Here is a 25,000-nt window from a genome sequence, read left to right as displayed (position 1 = left end):
CCTACCCTCTCTCCCTCCCACCTACCTCTCTCCCCTACCTACCTACCTCTCTCCCTCCCCTTCCTCGCTCTCCCTCCCACCCTACCTACCTCTCTCTCCCTCACCTACCTACCCTCTCTCCCTCCTCTCCCTACCTCACCTACCTACCTACCTACCTCTCTCCTCCCTCCCCCACCTCCCTCCTTCCTCCCTACCTCCTCCCTCTTCCCTCCCTACCCTCTCTCCCCTCCCCCACCTACCTACCTCTCTCCTTCCCTACCTACTCCCTCTTCCCACCTACCTCTCTCTCTCTTCCCTACCCACTACCTCCCTTCCCTACCTATCTCCCTCCCTACCTCTCTCCCTCCCTCCCCTACCTCCCTCCCTCCCTCCCCCACCTACCTATCTACCTCTCTCCCTCCCTACCTCTCCCTACCTCCCCATCCCGCTACCCCTACCTCCTCTCCTACCTATCTACCTCCCTCTCCCCCTTCCCCTACCTACTACCCTCTCTCCTCTCCCCCTACCTCTCCTCCCTCCCTACCTCTCCCTTCCCCACCTCCCTCCCCTACCCACCTCTCTCCTTCCCCCTACCCTCTCCCTCCCCTACCTACCTCTCTCCCCTCTCTCCCCTACCTACCGCTCCCCCTCTCTCCCTACCTCTCTCCCTACCTCCCTCCCTATCTCTCTCCCTATCCTACCTAGCTATCCCTCCCTCCCCTACCTCCTACCTCTCCCTCCCTACCTACCTACCTCTCCTCCCACCCACCCTCCTACCTACCTACCTCTCTCCCTTCCCCTACCTCTCTCCCTCCCCTCCCTCCCTTACCTCCTCCCTACCTCCCTTCCCCTACCCACTCTCCCTCCCCTTACCTCCCTCTCTCCCTACCTACCTCCCTCCCTTCCTCCCTACCCTACCTCCCTCCCTCCCTTCCTCCCTACCTACCTCTCTCCCCCTCCCCCACCTCTTCCTACCTCTCCCCTCTTCCCTACCTACCTCTCTCTTCCCTACCACCTCTCTCTCCCTACCTACCTCTCCTCTCTTCCCCACTCTCCCTCTTCCCTACCTACCTCTCTCCCTCCCCTACCTACCTCTCACTCTCCCTACCTACCTCCCTCCCTCACTCTCCCTCCCCTACCTACCTCTCACTCTCCCTCCCCTACCTACCTCTCACTCTCCCCTCCCTACCTCCCTCCCCTCCTCCCCCCTACCTCCTCCCCTATCCCCTCCCCACCCACTCCCTCCCCCCTCCCCTACCTTCCCCACCTCCCCTCTTCCCCACCTCTACCTCTCTCCCTCCCCCTACCTCCCCTCCCCTACCTCCCTCCCTCCTACCTCCCCACCTCCCTCCCTTCCTCCCTCCCCCTCCTACCTCTCCTCTCCCTCCCACCTACCTCCTCTCTCCCTCCCCACCTCCTCTCCTCCCTCCCCACCTCTCCCTCCCTCCCCCCACCTCTCCCTCCCTCCCCCTACCTACCTCCTACTCTCCCTCCCCTACCTACCTCCCTCCCTCCCCACCCCCTCCTCTCCCTCCCCCTACCTACCTCCTCTCTCCCTCCCTACCTACCTACCTCTCTCCCTCCCCCTACCTACCTACCTCCCTCCCTCCCCACCTACCTCTCTCACCTCTCCCTCTTCCCCTACCCCTCCCTCTCTCCCCTACCTCCCTCCTCCCTACCTACCTCCTCTCCCTCTCTCCCTCCCTACCTACCTCTCTCCCTACCTCCCCTCCTCCTCTTCCCACCTCCTCCTCTACCTCCTCGCTCCCCCTACCTACCTCTCCTCCCTACCCCTCTCTCCCCTCCTCCTCTCCCATCCCTACCTACCTCTCCTCTCCCTCCCTACCTCTCCTCTCCCTACTCCCCTCCCTACCTACCTCTCACCTTCCCCCTACCTCTCTTCGCTCTTCCCTCCCCTACCTACCTACCTCCTACCTCCTACCTCCCTCCCTCCCTACCTACCTCTCTCCCTCCCCTCTTACCTCCTCTCCCTTCCTCCCCACCTACCTCTCCCTCCCCCTATACCCTCTCCCTCCCCCCCTACCTCTCTCTCTTCCCTACCTACCTACCTACCTCTCTCCCTCCCCCTCTCTCTCCCCTACCTACTCTCTTCCCCTACCTCTCCTCTCTTCCCTACCCTCTCCTTCCCTACCTACCTCTCCCTCCCCTCCTCTCCCTCCCCCCTCTCCCCCCCTCCCCCCATACCTGCCCTCTCCTCCCTACCTACTCCTCTCTCCTCCCCTACCTACCTACCTCTCTCCCTCCTCTCCCTCCCTACCCCCCTCTCCCTCCCCTCCCTACCTCCCCCTCCTGCACCTATCCCTTCCACTACCCTCCCCCCCCCCTACCTACCTACCTCTCCCTCCCTACCTACCTCCTCTCCCTTCCCTCTACCTACCTCTCCCCTCCCTCCTCCTCTCCCTACCCTTCCCTCCCCTCCCCCTCCCCCTCCTCTCCCTCCCCTACCTCCCCCACTACCTCCTCTCTCCTTCCCCTCCCCTCCCTCCCCCTACCTCCCCTTCCCCTACCCCTACCTACCTCTCTCCCTCCCTACCTCTCTCCCTCCCCTACCCTCCCCTCCCCCTCCTCCCTACCTACCTACCTCTCCCTCCCCTACCTACCTCCTCTCTCCCTCCCCTACCTGCCTACCTCTCTCCCTCCCTACCTCCTCCCCTACCTCCCCTACCTCTCTCCCTCCCTTACCTACCTCTCCCTCCCCCCTACCTCCTCTCTCCCTCCCCTACCTACCTACCTCGCTCTCCCTACCTACCTCTCGCTCTCCCTACCTACCTCCCCGCTCTCCCCTACCTACCTCTCGCTCCCCCCTACCCACCTCTAAGCTCTCCCCCCACCTCCGCCTCCTCCCCACCCACCTCCGCGCTCTTCCCCCCTACCTCCGCTCTTCCCTACCTACCTCTCGCTCTTCCCCACCTACCTCTCTCTTCCCTACCTCCTCTCCCCCTCCTCTCCCTCCCTACCTCTCTCTCTCTCCCTACCTCCCTCCCTTCCTCCCTACCCTACCTCCCTCCCTCCTTCCTCCCTACCCTCCTCCCCTACCTCCCCACCTCCTCTCCCTACCTCTCTCTCTCTTCCCTACCTACCTCCTCTCTTCCCTACCTACCTCCTCTCTTCCCCTACCTCTTCCCTACCTCCTCTCTCCCTCCCCTACCTACCTCTCCCTCCCCTACCTCTCTCCCTCCCTCCCCCTACCCCCCTCCCTCCCTCCCCTACCTACCCTCTCTTCCCTACCTACCTCCCTCTCTCCCCTACCTACCTCTCTCCCTCTCTCCCCTACCTACCGCTCTCCCTCTCCCCTACCTGCCTCCCTATCTACCGCTATCCCTACCTACCTCTCTCCTTCCCCTACCTACCTACCTCTCCCTTCCCCTACCTACCTACCTCTCTCCCTTCCCCTACCTACCTACCTCTCTCCCTTCCCCTACCTCTCTCCCTCCCCTACCTCTCTCCCTTCCCCTACCTCTCTCCCTCCCCTACCTACCTCTCTCCCTTCCCCTACCTCTCTCCCTCCCCTACCTACCTACCTCTCTCCTCCCCCTACCTCTCTCCCTCCCCTACCTACCTACCTCTCCTCCCCTCTCCCTCCTCCCTCCCTACCTACCTACCTCTCTCCCTCCCCTACCTCTCCCTCCCCACCTACCTCCTCTTCCCTCCCTACCTACCCTCCTCCCCTACCTCCCTCCCTACCTCCTCCCCCCCTACCTCTCCTCTCCCCTCCCCTACCCCTACCTCTCTCCCTCCCCTACCTACCTCTCTCTCCCTCCACTCCTACCTACCCTACCCTCCCCCTCCCTACCTACCTCTCCCCTCCCCTACCACCTACCTCTCTCCCTCCCTACCTCTCCCTCCTCTCCCTCTCTCCCCCCCTCTCCCTCTCTCCCCCCACCTCCCTCCCCTTTACCTCCCTCCCACTCCCTCCCTCCCCTACCTACCTCCTCCCCTCCCCCCTACCCTCTCTTCCCTACCTACCTCCGCCTCCCCTACCTACCTCCGCCTCCCTACCTACCTCTCGCTCTCCCCTACCTACCTCTCTCTCCCCTACCTACCTCTCGCTCTCCCCTACCTACCTCTCGCTCTCCCCTACCTACCTCTCGCTCTCCCCTACCTACCTCTCGCTCTCCCCTACCTACCTCTCTTCCCACCTACCTCTCGCTCTTCCCTACCTACCTCTCTCTCTCCCCCCTACCTCTCTCTCTCTCCCCTACCTACCTCTCTCTCTCTCCCCTACCTACCTCTCTCTCCTCCCCTTACCTCCCTCCCTTCCTCCCTACCCTACCTCCCTCCCTCCCTTCCTCCCTACCCTACCTCTCTCCCTACCTCCCCTACCTCTCTCTCTTCCCTACCTACCTCTCTCTCTTCCCTACCTACCTCTCTCTCTTCCCTACCTACCTCTCTCTCTTCCCTACCTACCTCTCTTCCCTCCCCTCCCCCCTACCTCTCTCCCTCCCTCCCTACCTCTCTCCCTCCCTCCCTCCCTCCCTCCCTCGCTCCCCCTACCTACCGCTCTCTCCCCTACCTGCTCTCCCCCTGCCGCTCTCTCTCCCTACCTACCTCTCTCCCTCCCCTACCTCCCTCTCTCCATCCCCTACCTCCCTCCCTCCCTCCCTACCTACCTACCTCTCCCCCTACCTCCCTCCCCCTACCTCCCTCCCTCCCCTCCTACCGCTCTCCCTACCCTCTCCCCTACCGCTCTCCCCTACCTACCTCTCCCTCCCTCGCCTACCTCTCTCTCTACCTCTCTCCCTCCCTCCCTCACCTACCTACCTACCTACCTACCTACCTACCTACCTACCTACCTACCTACCTACCTACCTACCTACCTACCTCCTCCCCTCCCTCCCTCCCTCCCTCCCTCCTCTCCCCTACCTACCGCTCTCCCCTACCTACCTCCCTCTCCCCTACCTCCCTCTCCCCTACCTCCCTCCCTCTCCCCTACCTACCTCCCTCTCCCTACCCCTCCCTCTCCCTACCTACCTCCCTCTCCCCTACCTACCTCCCTCCCTCCCTCACCTCTCTCCTCCCTCCCTCTCCCCTCCCTCCCCTACCTCTCTCCCCCCCTCCCCCCTCCCTCCCTACCTCTCTCCCCTCCCCTACCCCCTCCTCCCCCTCCCTCCCCTACCTCTCTCCCCTCCCTCTCTCTCCCTCACCTCTCTATTCCAGACCTGAGCCATTCATTTACAACACTGATGTCTACCCCATCTGTTCCAGTAAAGAGCTCAGCCAAACACACATGTTCTCTAAGACAGGTATCTGATCGCAGTAACAGAGTCCTACGCCAGCAACACGGGTATCTGATCGCAGTAAGAGTCCTCAGCCAGCAGCACGGGTATCTGATCACAGTAAGAGTCCTCAGCCAGCAGCACGGGTATCTGATCACAGTAACAGAGTCCTCAGCCAGCAGCAGCACGGGTATCTGATCACAGTAACAGAGTCCTCAGCCAGCAGCACGGGTATCTGATCACAGTAACAGAGTCCTCAGCCAGCTGCAGCACGGGTATCTGATCACAGTAACAGAGTCCTCAGCCAGCAGCAGCACGGGTATCTGATCACAGTAAGAGTCCTACGCCAGCAGCACGGATATCTGATCACAGTAAGAGTCCTCAGCCAGCTGCAGCACGGGTATCTGATCACAGTAACAGAGTCCTCAGCCAGCAGCAGCACGGGTATCTGATCACAGTAAGAGTCCTACGCCAGCAGCACGGATATCTGATCACAGTAACAGAGTCCTCAGCCAGCAGCAGCACGGGTATCTGATCATAGTAACAGAGTCCTAACCCAGCAGCAGCACGGGTATCTGATCACAGTAACAGAGTCCTCAGCCAGCAGCACGGATATCTGATCGCAGTAACAGCAGCGAGCACATGGCTTTAATTGAAACAAATTACCCTTGTAGAGAAAAGCACAATTTAAATAATTTATTTTAATGAGAATGAATAGTTTAATAGTACTCTATATAGGGAATAGTACTCTATATAGGGAATAGTTTAATAGTACTCTATATAGGGAATAGTTTAATAGTACTCTATATAGGGAATAGTTTACTCTATATAGGGAATAGTTTAATAGTACTCTATATAGGGAATAGTTTAATAGTACTCTATATAGGGAATAGTTTAATAGTACTCTATATAGGGAATAGTTTAATAGTACTCTATATAGGGAAGAGTTTAATAGTACTCTATATAGGGAATAGTACTCTATATAGGGAATAGTTTAATAGTACTCTATATAGGGAATAGTTTAATAGTACTCTATATAGGGAATAGTACTCTATATAGGGAATAGTTTAATAGTACTCTATATAGGGAATAGTTTAATAGTACTCTATATAGGGAATAGTTTAATAGTACTCTATATAGGGAATAGTTTATTAGTACTCTATATGGGGAAGAGTTTAATAGTACTCTATATGGGGAAGAGTTTAATAGTACTCTATATGGGGAATAGTACTCTATATAGGGAATAGTTTAATAGTACTCTATATGGGGAAGAGTTTATTAGTACTCTATATAGGGAATAGTTTAATAGTACTCTATATGGGGAAGAGTTTAATAGTACTCTATATGGGGAATAGTACTCTATATAGGGAATAGTTTAATAGTACTCTATATAGGGATTAGTACTCTATATAGGGAATAGTTTAATAGTACTCTATATAGGGAATAGTTTAATAGTACTCTATATAGGGAATAGTACTCTATATAGGGAATAGTACTCTATATAGGGAATAGTACTCTATATAGGGAATAGTTTAATAGTACTCTATATAGGGAATAGTACTCTATATAGGGAATAGTACTCTATATAGGGAATAGTTTAATAGTACTCTATATAGAGATTAGTTTAATAGTACTCTATATAGGGAATAGTACTCTATATAGTTTAATAGTACTCTATATAGGGAATAGTACTCTATATAGTTTAGTAGTACTCTATATAGGGATTAGTTTAATAGTACTCTATATAGGGAATAGTTTAATAGTACTCTATATAGGGAATAGTTTAATAGTACTCTATATAGGGAATAGTTTAATAGTACTCTATATAGGGAATAGTTTAATAGTACTCTATATAGGGAATAGTACTCTATATAGGGAATAGTACTCTATATAGGGAATAGTACTCTATATAGGGAATAGTACTCTATATAGGGAATAGTACTCTATATAGGGAATAGTACTCTATATAGGGAATAGTACTCTATATAGGGAATAGTACTCTATATAGGGAATAGTTTAATAGTACTCTATATAGAGATTAGTTTAATAGTACTCTATATAGAGATTAGTTTAATAGTACTCTATATAGGGAATAGTACTCTATATAGTTTAATAGTACTCTATATAGGGAATAGTACTCTATATAGTTTAGTAGTACTCTATATAGGGATTAGTTTAATAGTACTCTATATAGGGAATAGTTTAATAGTACTCTATATAGGGATTAGTACTCTATATAGGGAATAGTTTAATAGTACTCTATATAGGGAATAGTTTAATAGTACTCTATATAGGGAATAGTTTAATAGTACTCTATATAGGGAATAGTTTAATAGTACTCTATATAGGGAATAGTTTAATAGTACTCTATATAGGGAATAGTACTCTATATAGGGAATAGTTTAATAGTACTCTATATAGGGATTAGTACTCTATATAGGGAATAGTTTAATAGTACTCTATATAGGGAATAGTTTAATAGTACTCTATATAGGGATTAGTACTCTATATAGGGAATAGTTTAATAGTACTCTATATAGGGAATAGTACTCTATATAGGGAATAGTACTCTATATAGTTTAATAGTACTCTATATAGGGAATAGTACTCTATATAGTTTAGTAGTACTCTATATAGGGATTAGTTTAATAGTACTCTATATAGGGAATAGTTTAATAGTACTCTATATAGGGAATAGTTTAATAGTACTCTATATAGGGATTAGTACTCTATATAGGGAATATTTTAATAGTACTCTATATAGGGAATAGTTTAATAGTACTCTATATAGGGATTAGTACTCTATATAGGGAATAGTTTAATAGTATTCTATATAGGGAATAGTTTAATAGTACTCTATATAGGGAATAGTTTAATAGTACTCTATATAGGGAATAGTTTAATAGTACTCTATATAGGGAATAGTACTCTATATAGGGAATAGTTTAATAGTACTCTATATAGGGAATAGTTTAATAGTACTCTATATAGGGATTAGTACTCTATATAGGGAATAGTTTAATAGTACTCTATATAGGGAATAGTTTAATAGTACTCTATATAGGGAATAGTACTCTATATAGGGAATAGTTTAATAGTACTCTATATAGGGAATAGTTTAATAGTACTCTATATAGGGAATAGTACTCTATATAGGGAATAGTTTAATAGTACTCTATATAGGGAATAGTTTAATAGTACTTATATAATAGTACTCTATATAGGGAATAGTACTCTATATAGGGAATAGTACTCTATATAGGGAATAGTTTAATAGTACTCTATATAGGAATAGTACTCTATATAGGGAATAGTTTAATAGTTTAATAGGAATAGTACTCTATATAGGGAATAGTACTCTATATAGGGAATAGTACTCTATATAGGGAATAGTTTAATAGTACTCTATATAGAGATTAGTTTAATAGTACTCTATATAGGGATTAGTTTAATAGTACTCTATATAGGGAATAGTACTCTATATAGGGAATAGTACTCTATATAGGGAATAGTACTCTATATAGGGAATAGTTTAATAGTACTCTATATAGAGATTAGTTTAATAGTACTCTATATAGGGATTAGTACTCTATATAGGGAATAGTTTAATAGTACTCTATATAGGGAATAGTTTAATAGTACTCTATATAGGGATTAGTACTCTATATAGGGAATAGTTTAATAGTACTCTATATAGGGAATAGTACTCTATATAGGGAATAGTTTAATAGTACTCTATATAGAGATTAGTTTAATAGTACTCTATATAGGGATTAGTACTCTATATAGGGAATAGTTTAATAGTACTCTATATAGGGAATAGTACTCTATATAGGGAATAGTTTAATAGTACTCTATATAGGGAATAGTACTCTATATAGGGAATAGTTTAATAGTACTCTATATAGGGATTAGTACTCTATATAGGGAATAGTTTAATAGTACTCTATATAGGGAATAGTTTAATAGTACTCTATATAGGGAATAGTTTAATAGTACTCTATAGGGAATAGTTTAATAGTACTCTATAGGGAATAGTTTAATAGTACTCTATAGGGAATAGTTTAATAGTACTCTATATAGGGAATAGTACTCTATATAGGGAATAGTTTAATAGTACTCTATATAGAGATTAGTTTAATAGTACTCTATATAGGGAATAGTACTCTATATAGGGAATAGTTTAATAGTACTCTATATAGGGAATAGTTTAATAGTACTCTATATAGGGAATAGTTTAATAGTACTCTATATAGGGAATAGTTTAATAGTACTCTATATAGGGAATAGTTTAATAGTACTCTATATAGGGAATAGTACTCTATATAGGGAATAGTTTAATAGTACTCTATAGGGAATAGTTTAATAGTACTCTATATAGGGATTAGTACTCTATATAGGGATTAGTACTCTATATAGGGATTAGTACTCTATATAGGGAATAGTTTAATAGTACTCTATATAGGGAATAGTTTAATAGTACTCTATATAGGGAAGAGTTTAATAGTACTCTATATAGGGAAGAGTTTAATAGTACTCTATATGGGGAATAGTTTAATAGTACTCTATATAGGGAATAGTTTAATAGTACTCTATAGGGAATAGTACTCTATATAGTTTAGTAGTACTCTATATAGGGAATAGTTTAATAGTACTCTATATAGGGAATAGTTTAATAGTACTCTATATAGGGAATAGTTTAATAGTACTCTATATAGGGAATAGTTTAATAGTACTCTATATAGGGAATAGTACTCTATATAGGGAATAGTTTAATAGTACTCTATATAGGGAATAGTTTAATAGTACTCTATATAGGGAATAGTACTCTATATAGGGAATAGTTTAATAGTACTCTATATAGGGAATAGTTTAATAGTACTCTATATAGGGAATAGTTTAATAGTACTCTATATAGGGAATAGTTTAATAGTACTCTATATAGGGAATAGTACTCTATATAGGGAATAGTACTCTATATAGTTTAATAGTACTCTATATAGGGAATAGTACTCTATATAGTTTAGTAGTACTCTATATAGGGATTAGTTTAATAGTACTCTATATAGGGAATAGTTTAATAGTACTCTATATAGGGATTAGTACTCTATATAGGGAATAGTTTAATAGTACTCTATATAGGGAATAGTTTAATAGTACTCTATATAGGGAATAGTTTAATAGTACTCTATATAGGAATAGTTTAATAGTACTCTATATAGGGAATAGTACTCTATATAGGGAATAGTTTAATAGTACTCTATATAGGGAATAGTTTAATAGTACTCTATATAGGGAATAGTACTCTATATAGGGAATAGTTTAATAGTACTCTATATAGGGAATAGTTTAATAGTACTCTATATAGGGATTAGTACTCTATATAGGGAATAGTTTAATAGTACTCTATATAGGGAATAGTACTCTATATAGGGAATAGTACTCTATATAGGGAATAGTTTAATAATACTCTATATAGGGAATAGTTTAATAGTACTCTATATAGGGAATAGTACTCTATATAGGGAATAGTTTAATAGTACTCTATATAGAGATTAGTTTAATAGTACTCTATACTCTAGGGAATAGTTTAATAGTACTCTATATAGGGATAGTTTAATAGTACTCTATATAGGGAATAGTTTAATAATAGTACTCTATATAGGGAATAGTTTAATAGTACTCTATATAGGGAATAGTTTAATAGTACTCTATATAGGGAATAGTTTAATAGTACTCTATATAGGGAATAGTTTAATAGTACTCTATAGGGAATAGTACTCTATATAGGAATAGTACTCTATATAGGGAATAGTTTAATAGTACTCTATATAGGGAATAGTTTAATAGTACTCTATATAGGGAATAGTACTCTATATAGGGAATAGTTTAATAGTACTCTATATAGGGTAATAGTTTAATAGTACTCTATATAGGGAATAGTTTAATAGTACTCTATAGGGAATAGTTTAATAGTACTCTATATAGGGATTAGTACTCTATATAGGGATTAGTACTCTATATAGGGAATAGTTTAATAGTACTCTATATAGGGAATAGTTTAATAGTACTCTATATAGGGAATAGTTTAATAGTACTCTATATAGGGAATAGTTTAATAGTACTCTATATAGGGAATAGTTTAATAGTACTCTATATAGGGATTAGTACTCTATATAGGGAATAGTTTAATAGTACTCTATATAGGGAATAGTACTCTATATAGGGAATAGTTTAATAGTACTCTATATAGGGAATAGTTTAATAGTACTCTATATAGGGATAGTACTCTATATAGGGAATAGTTTAATAGTACTCTATATAGGGAATAGTACTCTATATAGGGAATAGTTTAATAGTACTCTATATAGGGAATAGTTTAATAGTACTCTATATAGGGATTAGTACTCTATATAGGGAATAGTTTAATAGTACTCTATATAGGGAATAGTACTCTATATAGGGAATAGTTTAATAGTACTCTATATAGAGATTAGTTTAATAGTACTCTATATAGGGAATAGTACTCTATATAGGGAATAGTACTCTATATAGGGAATAGTACTCTATATAGGGAATAGTTTAATAGTACTCTATATAGAGATTAGTTTAATAGTACTCTATATAGGGAATAGTTTAATAGTACTCTATATAGGGAATAGTTTAATAGTACTCTATATAGGAATAGTTTAATAGTACTCTATATAGGGAATAGTTTAATAGTACTCTATATAGGGAATAGTTTAATAGTACTCTATATAGGGAATAGTTTAATAGTACTCTATATAGGGAATAGTTTAATAGTACTCTATATAGGGAATAGTTTAATAGTACTCTATATAGGGAATAGTTTAATAGTACTCTATATAGGGAATAGTACTCTATATAGGGAATAGTTTAATAGTACTCTATATAGGGAATAGTTTAATAGTACTCTATATAGTTTAATAGTACTCTATATAGGGAATAGTTTAATAGTACTCTATATAGGGAATAGTACTCTATATAGGGAATAGTTTAATAGTACTCTATAGGGAATAGTTTAATAGTACTCTATATAGGGATTAGTACTCTATATAGGGAATAGTACTCTATATAGGGAATAGTTTAATAGTACTCTATATAGGAATAGTTTAATAGTACTCTATATAGGGAATAGTTTAATAGTACTCTATATAATAGTTTAATAGTACTCTATATAGGAATAGTTTAATAGTACTCTATATAGGGAATAGTTTAATAGTACTCTATATAGGGAATAGTTTAATAGTACTCTATATAGGGAATAGTTTAATAGTACTCTATATAGGGAATAGTTTAATAGTACTCTATATAGGGAATAGTTTAATAGTACTCTATATAGGAATAGTTTAATAGTACTCTATATAGGGAATAGTTTAATAGTACTCTATATAGGGAATAGTTTATAAGGGATAGTACTCTATATAGGGAATAGTTTAATAGTACTCTATATAGGGAATAGTTTAATAGTACTCTATATAGGGAATAGTTTAATAGTACTCTATATAGGAATAGTTTAATAGTACTCTATATAGGGAATAGTACTCTATATAGGGAATAGTTTAATAGTACTCTATATAGGGAATAGTTTAATAGTACTCTATATAGGGATTAGTACTCTATATAGGGAATAGTTTAATAGTAGTACTCTATATAGGGAATAGTTTAATAGTACTCTATATAGGGAATTTTAATAGTACTCTATATAGGGTACTCTATATAGGGAATAGTAATAGTACTCTATATAGGGAATAGTAATAGCACTCTATATAGGGTTTAATAGTACTCTATATAGGGAATAGTTTAATAGTACTCTATATAGGGAATAGTACTCTATATAGGAATAAATAGTACTCTATATAGGGAATAGTTTAATAGTACTCTATATAGGGAATAGTTTATATAGTAGTACTCTATATAGGGAATAGTTTAATAGTACTCTATATAGGATTAAATAGTTTAATAGTAGTACTCTATATAGGGAATAGTTTAATAGTACTCTATATAGGGAATAGTTTAATAGTACTCTATATAGGGAATAGTTTAATAGTACTCTATATAGGGAATAGTTTAATAGTACTCTATATAGGGAATAGTAATAGTACTCTATATAGGGAATAGTTTAATAGTACTCTATATAGGGAATAGTTTAATAGTACTCTATATAGGAATAGTACTCTATATAGGAATAGTTTAATCTATATAGGGAATAGTTTAATAGTACTCTATATAGGGAAGTACTCTATATAGGGATTTAGTTTACTCTATATAGGGAATAGTTTAATAGTACTCTATATAGGGAATAGTTTAGTACTCTATATAGGGAATAGTTTAATAGTACTCTATATAGGGAATAGTTTAATAGCACCTCAGTACTCTATATAGGGAAGTAGTTTAATAGTACTCTATATAGGGAATAGTACTCTATATAGGGAATAGTTTAATAGTACTCTATATAGAGATTAGTTTAATAGTACTCTATATAGGGATTAGTACTCTATATAGGGAATAGTTTAATAGTACTCTATATAGGGATTAGTACTCTATATAGGGAATAGTTTAATAGTACTCTATATAGGGAATAGTTTAGTAGTACTCTATATAGGGAAGAGTTTAATAGTACTCTAAATGGGGAATAGTAATAGTACTATAGGGAATAGTACTCTATATAGTTTAGTAGTACTCTATATAGGGAATAGTTTAATAGTACTCTATATAGGGAATAGTTTAATAGTACTCTATATAGGGAATAGTACTCTATATAGGGAATAGTTTAATAGTACTCTATATAGGGATTAGTACTCTATTTAGGGAATAGTTTAATAGTACTCTATATAGGGAATAGTACTCTATATAGGGAATAGTTTAATAGTACTCTATATAGAGATTAGTTGAATAGTACTCTATATAGGGATTAGTACTCTATATAGGGAATAGTTTAATAGTACTCTATATAGGGAATAGTACTCTATATAGGGAATAGTTTAATAGTACTCTATATAGGGAATAGTACTCTATATAGGGAATAGTTTAATAGTACTCTATATAGGGATTAGTACTCTATATAGGGAATAGTTTAGTAGTACTCTATATAGGGAATAGTTTAATAGTACTCTATATAGGGAATAGTTTAATAGTACTCTATATAGGGATTAGTACTCTATATAGGGAATAGTTTAATAGTACTCTATATAGGGAATAGTACTCTATATAGGGAATAGTTTAATAGTACTCTATATAGGGAATAGTTTAATAGTACTCTATATAGGGATTAGTACTCTATTTAGGGAATAGTTTAATAGTACTCTATATAGGGATTAGTACTCTATATAGGGAATAGTTTAATAGTACTCTATATAGGGAATAGTTTAGTAGTACTCTATATAGGGAAGAGTTTAATAGTACTCTAAATGGGGAATAGTTTAATAGTACTCTATAGGGAATAGTACTCTATATAGTTTAGTAGTACTCTATATAGGGAATAGTTTAATAGTACTCTATATAGGGAATAGTTTAATAGTACTCTATATAGGGAATAGTACTCTATATAGGGAATAGTTTAATAGTACTCTATATAGGGATTAGTACTCTATTTAGGGAATAGTTTAATAGTACTCTATATAGGGAATAGTACTCTATATAGGGAATAGTTTAATAGTACTCTATATAGAGATTAGTTTAATAGTACTCTATATAGGGATTAGTACTCTATATAGGGAATAGTTTAATAGTACTCTATATAGGGAATAGTTTAGTAGTACTCTATATAGGGAAGAGTTTAATAGTACTCTATATAGGGAATAGTACTCTATATAGGGAATAGTTTAATAGTACTCTATATGGGGAAGAGTTTAATAGTACTCTATATGGGGAATAGTTTAATAGTACTCTATATAGGGAATAGTTTAATAGTACTCTATATAGGGAATAGTACTCTATATAGTTTAGTAGTACTCTATATAGGGAATAGTTTAATAGTACTCTATATAGGGAATAGTTTAATAGTACTCTATATAGGGAATAGTACTCTATATAGGGAATAGTTTAATAGTACTCTATATAGGGATTAGTACTCTATTTAGGGAATAGTTTAATAGTACTCTATATAGGGAATAGTACTCTATATAGGGAATAGTTTAATAGTACTCTATATAGGGATTAGTACTCTATATAGGGAATAGTTTAATAGTACTCTATATAGGGATTAGTACTCTATATAGGGATTAGTACTCTATATAGGGAATAGTTTAATAGTACTCTATATAGGGAATAGTTTAATAGTACTCTATATAGGGATTAGTACTCTATATAGGGAATAGTTTATTAGTACTCTATATAGGGAAGAGTTTAATAGTACTCTATATGGGGAATAGTTTAATAGTACTCTATATAGGGAATAGTTTAATAGTACTCTATATAGGGAAGAGTTTAATAGTACTCTATATAGGGAATAGTTTAATAGTACTCTATATAGGGAATAGTTTAATAGTACTCTATATAGGGAATAGTACTCTATATAGGGAATAGTACTCCATATAGGGATTAGTACTCCATATAGGGATTAGTACTCTATATAGGGATTAGTACTCCATATAGGGATTAGTACTCCATATAGGGATTAGTACTCTATATAGGGATTAGTACTCTATATAGGGATTAGTACTCTATATGGGGAAGAGTTTAATAGTACTCTATATGGGGAATAGTACTCTATATAGGGAATAGTTTAATAGTACTCTATATAGGGAATAGTTTAATAGTACTCTATATAGGGAATAGTACTCTATATAGGGAAGAGTTTAATAGTACTCTATATAGGGAATAGTTTAATAGTACTCTATATAGGGAATAGTTTAATAGTACTCTATATAGGGAATAGTTTAATAGTACTCTATATAGGGAATAGTACTCTATATAGGGAATAGTTTAATAGTACTCTATATAGGGAATAGTACTCTATATAGGGAATAGTTTAATAGTACTCTATATAGGGAATAGTTTAATAGTACTCTATATAGGGAATAGTTTAATAGTACTCTATATAGGGAATAGTTTAATAGTACTCTATATAGGGAATAGTTTAATAGTACTCTATATAGGGAATAGTTTAATAGTACTCTATAGGGAATAGTTTAATAGTACTCTATAGGGAATAGTTTAATAGTACTCTATAGGGAATAGTTTAATAGTACTCTATAGGGAATAGTTTAATAGTACTCTATAGGGAATAGTACTCTATATAGTTTAGTAGTACTCTATATAGGGAATAGTTTAGTAGTACTCTATATAGGGAATAGTACTCTATATAGGGAAGAGTTTAATAGTACTCTATATAGGGAATAGTTTAATAGTACTCTATATAGGGAATAGTTTAATAGTACTCTATATGGGGAATAGTTTAATAGTACTCTATATGGGGAATAGTTTAATAGTACTCTATATGGGGAATAGTTTAATAGTACTCTATATGGGGAATAGTACTCTATATAGGGAATAGTACTCTATATAGGGAATAGTTTAATAGTACTCTATATAGGGAATAGTACTCTATATAGGGAATAGTAGTCTATATAGGGAATAGTAGTCTATATAGGGAATAGTAGTCTATATAGGGAATAGTAGTCTATATAGGGAATAGTTTAATAGTACTCTATATAGGGAATAGTACTCTATATAGGGAATAGTAGTATATATAGGGAATAGTACTTTATATAGGGAATAGTACTCTATATAGGGAATAGTTTAATAGTACTCTATAGGGAATAGTTTAATAGTACTCTATAGGGAATAGTTTAATAGTACTCTATAGGGAATAGTTTAATAGTACTCTATAGGGAATAGTACTCTATATAGTTTAGTAGTACTCTATATAGGGAATAGTTTAGTAGTACTCTATATAGGGAATAGTACTCTATATAGGGAAGAGTTTAATAGTACTCTATATAGGGAATAGTTTAATAGTACTCTATATAGGGAATAGTTTAATAGTACTCTATATGGGGAATAGTTTAATAGTACTCTATATGGGGAATAGTTTAATAGTACTCTATATGGGGAATAGTTTAATAGTACTCTATATGGGGAATAGTACTCTATATAAGGAATAGTACTCTATATAGGGAATAGTTTAATAGTACTCTATATAGGGAATAGTACTCTATATAGGGAATAGTAGTCTATATAGGGAATAGTAGTCTATATAGGGAATAGTAGTCTATATAGGGAATAGTTTAATAGTACTCTATATAGGGAATAGTACTCTATATAGGGAATAGTAGTATATATAGGGAATAGTACTTTATATAGGGAATAGTACTCTATATAGGGAAGAGTTTAATAGTACTCTATATAGGGAATAGTTTAATAGTACTCTATATAGGGAATAGTTTAATAGTACTCTATATGGGGAATAGTTTAATAGTACTCTATATGGGGAATAGTTTAATAGTACTCTATATGGGGAATAGTTTAATAGTACTCTATATGGGGAATAGTACTCTATATAGGGAATAGTACTCTATATAGGGAATAGTTTAATAGTACTCTATATAGGGAATAGTACTCTAATAGTAATAGTAGTCTATATAGGGAATAGTAGTCTATATAGGAATAGTAGTCTATATAGGAATAGTAGTCTATATAGTTTAATAGTACTCTATATAGGGAATAGTTCTAGTAATAGTAGTATATAGGGAATAGTTTAAGGGAATAGTACTCTATATAGGGAATAGTTTAATAGTACTCTATAGGGAATAGTTTAATAGTACTCTATAGGGAATAGTTTAATAGTACTCTATAGGGAATAGTTTAATAGTACTCTATAGGGAATAGGAATAGTTTAGTAGTACTCTATATAGAATAGAATAGTTTAGGGAATAGTTTAATAGTACTCTATATAGGGAATTTAGTACTCTATATAGGGAAGAGTTTAATAGTACTCTATATAGGGAATAGTTTAATAGTACTCTATATAGGGAATAGTACTCTATATGGGGAATAGTTTAATAGTACTCTATATGGGGAATAGTTTAATAGTACTCTATATGGGGGAATAGTTTAATAGTACTCTATATAGGGAATAGTACTCTATATAAATAGTACTCTATATAGGAATAGTTTAATAGTCTATATAGGGAATAGTACTCTATATAGGGAATAGTAGTCTATATAGGGAATAGTAGTCTATATAGGGAATAGTAGTCTATATAGGGAATAGTTTAATAGTACTCTATATAGGGAATAGTACTCTATATAGGGAATAGTAGTATATATAGGGAATAGTACTCTATATAGGGAATAGTACTCTATATAGGGAATAGGGTGCCATTTGGGACTCAGATTTAAACATCATCCATCAGGACTGTCAGCGACTAACATGTTAAAAGGTCTCCCGTTCCATGGCTGTAACATGGGAACTCATACCTAGCCAGCTGTGGGTTGGGGTACATACCAGGTGACTAACATGTTAAAAGGTCTCCCGTTCCATGGCTGTAGTCTGTTGACACAACACATTTCTCACCTTCCCTCCTCTCTCTCTCCTTCCTTCCCTCCTTCTCCCCTCCCACTCTCCTTCCCTCCCTCCCTCCCCTCCCTCCCTCCCTCTCCCCTCCCTCCCTCCCTCCCTCTTCCCTCCCTCTCCCCTTCCCTCCCTCTCTCCTTCCCTCCCTCCTTCTCCCCTCCCGCCCGTCCTCTTCCCTCCCTCCTCCTCCTGTGGGTTGGGGTACATACCAGGGGTACATACCGGGCGTGGGTTAGGGTACATACCAGGGGTACATACCAGTTGTGGGTTAGGGTGCATACCAGGTGTGGGTCAGGGTACATACCGGGCGCGGGTTAGGGTACATACCGGACGTGGGTTAGGGTACATATCAGTTGTGGGTTAGGGTGCATACCAGGTGTGGGTCAGGGTACATACCAGGTGTGGGTTAGGGTACATACCAGGTAAATCAGGAACTGCCAGCTGACAGCGTATCTCTGGACCAGGTGGGCGGTGATGTGGGTGGAGGTGTGAGGGGCAAAGGTGACCAGGAGATAGGTTCCCACCACTGCTAGTGCGCCACCTGTAGGTCAGGAAGAGATTCACACGAGTATTGAACCATCCTATACTATACAGTACTGAGCTATGACACATAATGTTTCATTTCCATCTGACTAACTACACGTCCTCGTACCACAATATTTACATAAGAGTCACTAGCCAGCTCCTCTCTCCTCCTCGACGTCAACCAGACATGATGTTTCGTAACGTGGGAACTCATACCTAGCCAGCTCCTCTCTCCTCCTCGACGTCAACCAGACATAATGTTTTGCAACGTGGGAACTCATACCTAGCCAGCTCCTCTCTCCTCCTCGACGTCAACCAGACATGATGTTTTGCAACGTGGGAACTCATACCTAGCCAGCTCCTCTCTCCTCCTCGACGTCAACCAGACATAATGTTTTGCAACGTGGGAACTCATACCTAGCCAGCTCCTCTCTCGTCCTCGACGTCAACCAGACAATGTTTTGCAACGTGGGAACTCATACCTAGCCAGCTCCTCTCTCCTCCTCGACGTCAACCAGACAATGTTTTGCAACGTGGGAACTCATACCTAGCCAGCTCCTCTCTCCTCCTCGACGTCAACCAGACATAATGTTTTGCAACGTGGGAACTCATACCTAGCCAGCTCCTCTCTCCTCCTCGACGTCAACCAGACATAATGTTTTGTAACGTGGGAACTCATACCTAGCCAGCTCCTCTCTCCTCCTCGACGTCAACCAGACATAATGTTTTGTAACGTGGGAACTCATACCTAGCCAGCTCCTCTCTCCTCCTCGACGTCAACCAGACAATGTTTTGCAACGTGGGAACTCATACCTAGCCAGCTCCTCTCTCGTCCTCGACGTCAACCAGACATAATGTTTTGCAACGTGGGAACTCATACCTAGCCAGCTCCTCTCTCCTCCTCGACGTCAACCAGACATAATGTTTTGCAACGTGGGAACTCGTACCTAGCCAGCTCCTCTCTCTCCTCCTAGACGTCAACCAGACATAATGTTTTGGGAACTCATACCTAAATCAGAACACTCATCTTTATGGGGCGGTGGTTAGAGCGTTGGACTAGTAACCGAACGGTTTCAAGATTGAATCCCCGAGCTGACAAGGCACAAATCTGTCATTCTGCCCCTAAAACAAGGCAGTTAACCCCACTGTTCCTAGGCTGTCATTGAAAATAAGGATTTGTTCTTAACTTACTTGCCTAGTTAAGTAAAAAATTAAATCAACACCACAATGATTATGTCCTGAGGGGTTTGAATAGCGCTGTGTGTGTACAAACTTACCAACAATATCAGTGGCTCGTAGCGTCTCTTTAAGGAACACCACAGAGATGACCGCACTCGCTGAAAGAGAAGGCAGACATTAAGGAACACCACAGAGATGACCGCACTCGCTGAAAGAGAAGGCAGACATTAAGGAACACCACAGAGATGACCGCACTCGCTGAAAGAGATGACGGACATTAAGGAACACCACAGAGATGACTGACATTAAGGAACACCACAGAGATGACTGACATTAAGGAACACCACAGAGATGACAGACATTAAGGAACACCACAGAGATGACCGCACTCGCTGAAAGAGATGACGGACATTAAGGAACACCACAGAGATGACTGACGTTAAGGAACACCACAGAGATGACTGACATTAAGGAACACCACAGAGATGACTGACATTAAGGAACACCACAGAGATGACTGACATTAAGGAACACCACAGAGATGACAGAAAGAGAAGGCAGACATTAAAGAACACCACAGAGATGACTGAAAGAGAAGGAAGACATTAAGGAACTCCACAGAGATGACTGACATTAAGGAACACCACAGAGATGACTGACATTAAGGAACACCACAGAGATGACTGAAAGAGAAGGCAGACATTAAGGAACACCACAGAGATGACAGACATTAAGGAACTCCACAGAGATGACAGACATTAAGGAACTCCACAGAGATGACAGACATTAAGGAACTCCACAGAGATGACAGACATTAAGGAACTCCACAGAGATGACTGACATTAAGGAACACCACAGAGATGACTGACATTAAGGAACACCACAGAGATGACAGACATTAAGGAACACCACAGAGATGACTGATATTAAGGAACACCACAGAGATGACAGACATTAAGGAACACCACAGAGATGACAGACATTAAGGAACACCACAGAGATGACAGACATTAAGGAACACCACAGAGATGACCGCACTCGCTGAAAGAGATGACGGACATTAAGGAACACCACAGAGATGACTGACGTTAAGGAACACCACAGAGATGACTGACATTAAGGAACACCACAGAGATGACTGACATTAAGGAACACCACAGAGATGACCGCACTCGCTGAAAGAGATGACGGACATTAAGGAACACCACAGAGATGACTGACATTACGGAACACCACAGAGATGACTGACATTAAGGAACACCACAGAGATGACTGACATTAAGGAACACCACAGAGATGACTGACATTAAGGAACACCACAGAGATGACTGACATTAAGGAACACCACAGAGATGACTGACATTAAGGAACACCACAGAGATGACTGAAAGAGAAGGCAGACATTAAGGAACACCACAGAGATGACTGACATTAAGGAACACCACAGAGATGACTGAAAGAGAAGGCAGACATTAAGGAACACCACAGAGATGACTGACATTAAGGAACACCACAGAGATGACAGACATTAAGGAACACCACAGAGATGACAGACATTAAGGAACGCCACAGAGATGACCGCACTCGCTGAAAGAGATGACGGACATTAAGGAACACCACAGAGATGACTGACATTAAGGAACACCACAGAGATGACAGACATTAAGGAACACCACAGAGATGACTGACATTAAGGAACACCACAGAGATGACTGACATTAAGGAACACCACAGAGATGACTGACATTAAGGAACACCACAGAGATGACGGACATTAAGGAACACCACAGAGATGACTGACATTAAGGAACACCACAGAGATGACAGACATTAAGGAACACCACAGAGATGACAGACATTAAGGAACACCACAGAGATGACAGACATTAAGGAACACCACAGAGATGACAGACATTAAGGAACACCACAGAGATGACAGACATTAAGGAACACCACAGAGATGACAGACATTAAGGAACACCACAGAGATGACAGACATTAAGGAACACCACAGAGATGACTGCGCTGGCTGAAAGACGATTAAGGATGCCATTTTACATCTCCCATTTCTTTACATAATAATGTCATGTGTCTACCTTCATAGATTCAGTCACCTGGACACTATGTGACCTGCAGTATAGGAATATCCATCTATCATACCTGGTCCACACACACCTACAGTCTCACATGTATAGGAGTCTTGTCGCTAATAATCAGAGAGGCTGAGATAATCTCTGGTGTCGCAGATTCCTACAGAGTCTCTTCCTCCGTCTGTCCTTTGTTAGATGTAATAATAATCACAGTAATACTGTCACTCTCATTCTAACTCCCAGGAACTCAGAGGAAGGTGGAAGAAGGTGAACCCAATGGGTCTCAAAGCAAGGTGAAAGAAGGTGAACCCAATGGGTCTCAAAGCAAGGTGAAAGAAGGTGAACCCAATGGGTCTCAAAGCAAGGTGAAAGAAGGTGAACCCAATGGGTCTCAAAGCAAGGTGAAAGAAGGTGAACCCAATGGGTCTCAAAGCAAGGTGAAAGAAGGTGAACCCAATGGGTCTCAAAGCAAGGTGAAAGAAGGTGAACCCAATGGGTCTCAAAGCAAGGTGAAAGAAGGTGAACCCAATGGGTCTCAAAGCAAGGTGAAAGAAGGTGAACCCAATGGGTCTCAAAGCAAGGTGAAAGAAGGTGAACCCAATGGGTCTCAAAGCAAGGTGAAAGAAGGTGAACCCAATAGACTCAAAGCAAGGTGAAAGAAAGTGAACCCAATAGACTCAAAGCAAGGTGAAAGAAGGTGAACCCAATGGGTCTCAAAGCAAGGTGAAAGAAGGTGAACCCAATGGGTCTCAAAGCAAGGTGAAAGAAGGTGAACCCAATAGACTCAAAGCAAGGTGAAAGAAGGTGAACCCAAAGCAAGGTGAAAGAAGGTGAACCCAAAGCAAGGTGAAAGAAGGTGAACCCAATGGGTCTCAAAGCAAGGTGAAAGAAGGTGAACCCAATGGGTCTCAAAGCAAGGTGAAAGAAGGTGAACCCAATAGACTCAAAGCAAGGTGAAAGAAGGTGAACCCAATAGACTCAAAGCAAGGTGAAAGAAAGTGAACCCAATAGACTCAAAGCAAGGTGAAAGAAGGTGAACCCAATGGGTCTCAAAGCAAGGTGAAAGAAGGTGAACCCAAAGCAAGGTGAAAGAAGGTGAACCCAATGGGTCTCAAAGCAAGGTGAAAGAAGGTGAACCCAATAGACTCAAAGCAAGGTGAAAGAAGGTGAACCCAAAGCAAGGTGAAAGAAGGTGAACCCAAAGCAAGGTGAAAGAAGGTGAACCCAATGGGTCTCAAAGCAAGGTGAAAGAAGGTGAACCCAATGGGTCTCAAAGCAAGGTGAAAGAAGGTGAACCCAATAGACTCAAAGCAAGGTGAAAGAAAGTGAACCCAATAGACTCAAAGCAAGGTGAAAGAAGGTGAACCCAATGGGTCTCAAAGCAAGGTGAAAGAAGGTGAACCCAAAGCAAGGTGAAAGAAGGTGAACCCAATGGGTCTCAAAGCAAGGTGAAAGAAGGTGAACCCAATAGACTCAAAGCAAGGTGAAAGAAGGTGAACCCAAAGCAAGGTGAAAGAGGTGAACCCAAAGCAAGGTGAACCCAATGGGTCTCAAAGCAAGGTGAAAGAAGGTGAACCCAATAGACTCAAAGCAAGGTGAAAGAAGGTGAACCCAAAGCAAGGTGAAAGAAGGTGAACCCAATGGTCTCAAAGCAAGGTGAAAGAAGGTGAACCCAATAGACTCAAAGCCACCATTACAATCTGATCTATAGACTGACATTGTTGTTGTTATGTGTGTGTGCCAAAGCTCAAATCAACACATTACATGTGGAGTATTTCACACAATGAAACCATAACTATTGACACGTTGATTTACTGATCTTAATAGGAGACGTTGACCGGTTGGTTGGTTGATCCTGACCACCAGGTGGCTGATTAACATCCCACACAGAGTGCTCATCTCATGGTTAAGGTTTCCCTCTACCTTTGGGACAGACTAGATCCATCTCCTGTAACCATAGCAACTCCTTATGAAGCCAGGAGTGTCGTCGCCTCGCCGAGAGAAGCTCTCGTGTCGCAGATTCCTACAGTCTCTTCCTCGGTCTGTCCTTGGTTAGATATACTAATAATAATATTAATATTTAGTAAATCATATATAGCAGCAGTAGTAGTGTAGTAGTAATAGTAGTAGTAGTAGTAGTAGTAGTAGTAGTAGTGTAGTAGTAGTAGTGTAGTAGCAGTAGTAGTAGTAGTAGTAGTAGTAGTAGTAGTAGTGTAGTAGCAGTAGTAGTAGTGTAGTAGCAGTAGTAGTAGTGTAGTAGTAGTAGTGTAGTAGTAGTAGTAGTAGTAGTAGTAGTAGTAGTAGTAGTAGTAGTAGTAGTAGTAGTAGTAGTAGTAGTAGTAGTAGTAGTAGTAGTAGTAGTAGTAGTGGTAGTAGTAGTAGTAGTAGTAGTAGTGGTAGTAGTAGTAGTGGTAGTAGTAGTAGTAGTAGTAGTAGTGTAGTAGTAGTAG

At 40.5% G+C, this 25,000-nt stretch overlaps 2 protein-coding genes across 2 annotated transcripts in view; one reads left to right on the top strand and one right to left on the bottom strand.

Annotated features, from left to right (window-relative positions):
• Nucleotides 1-20,726, bottom strand: part of LOC135574935 (NIPA-like protein 2) — a 26,921-nt gene extending 6,195 nt beyond the window's left edge. Inside the window, exons 1-2 of the mRNA XM_065027057.1 lie at nt 20,559-20,726; nt 19,176-19,297 (exon numbers count right to left, since the gene is read on the bottom strand). The gene's annotated coding sequence lies outside the window, so the exon portion shown is untranslated. The remainder of the gene's footprint in view (nt 1-19,175; nt 19,298-20,558) is intronic.
• The window catches only part of LOC135575090 (sperm-associated antigen 1A-like), a 180,157-nt gene that overhangs the window by 19,774 nt on the left and 135,383 nt on the right, over nt 1-25,000 (top strand). The window lies entirely within an intron of this gene.

The sequence above is a fragment of the Oncorhynchus nerka genome, linkage group LG14 (assembly GCF_034236695.1).
Source record: "Oncorhynchus nerka isolate Pitt River linkage group LG14, Oner_Uvic_2.0, whole genome shotgun sequence".
In the NCBI taxonomy this organism is placed as follows: domain Eukaryota; kingdom Metazoa; phylum Chordata; class Actinopteri; order Salmoniformes; family Salmonidae; genus Oncorhynchus; species Oncorhynchus nerka.
This window is presented reverse-complemented; position numbering and strand designations above follow the sequence as displayed.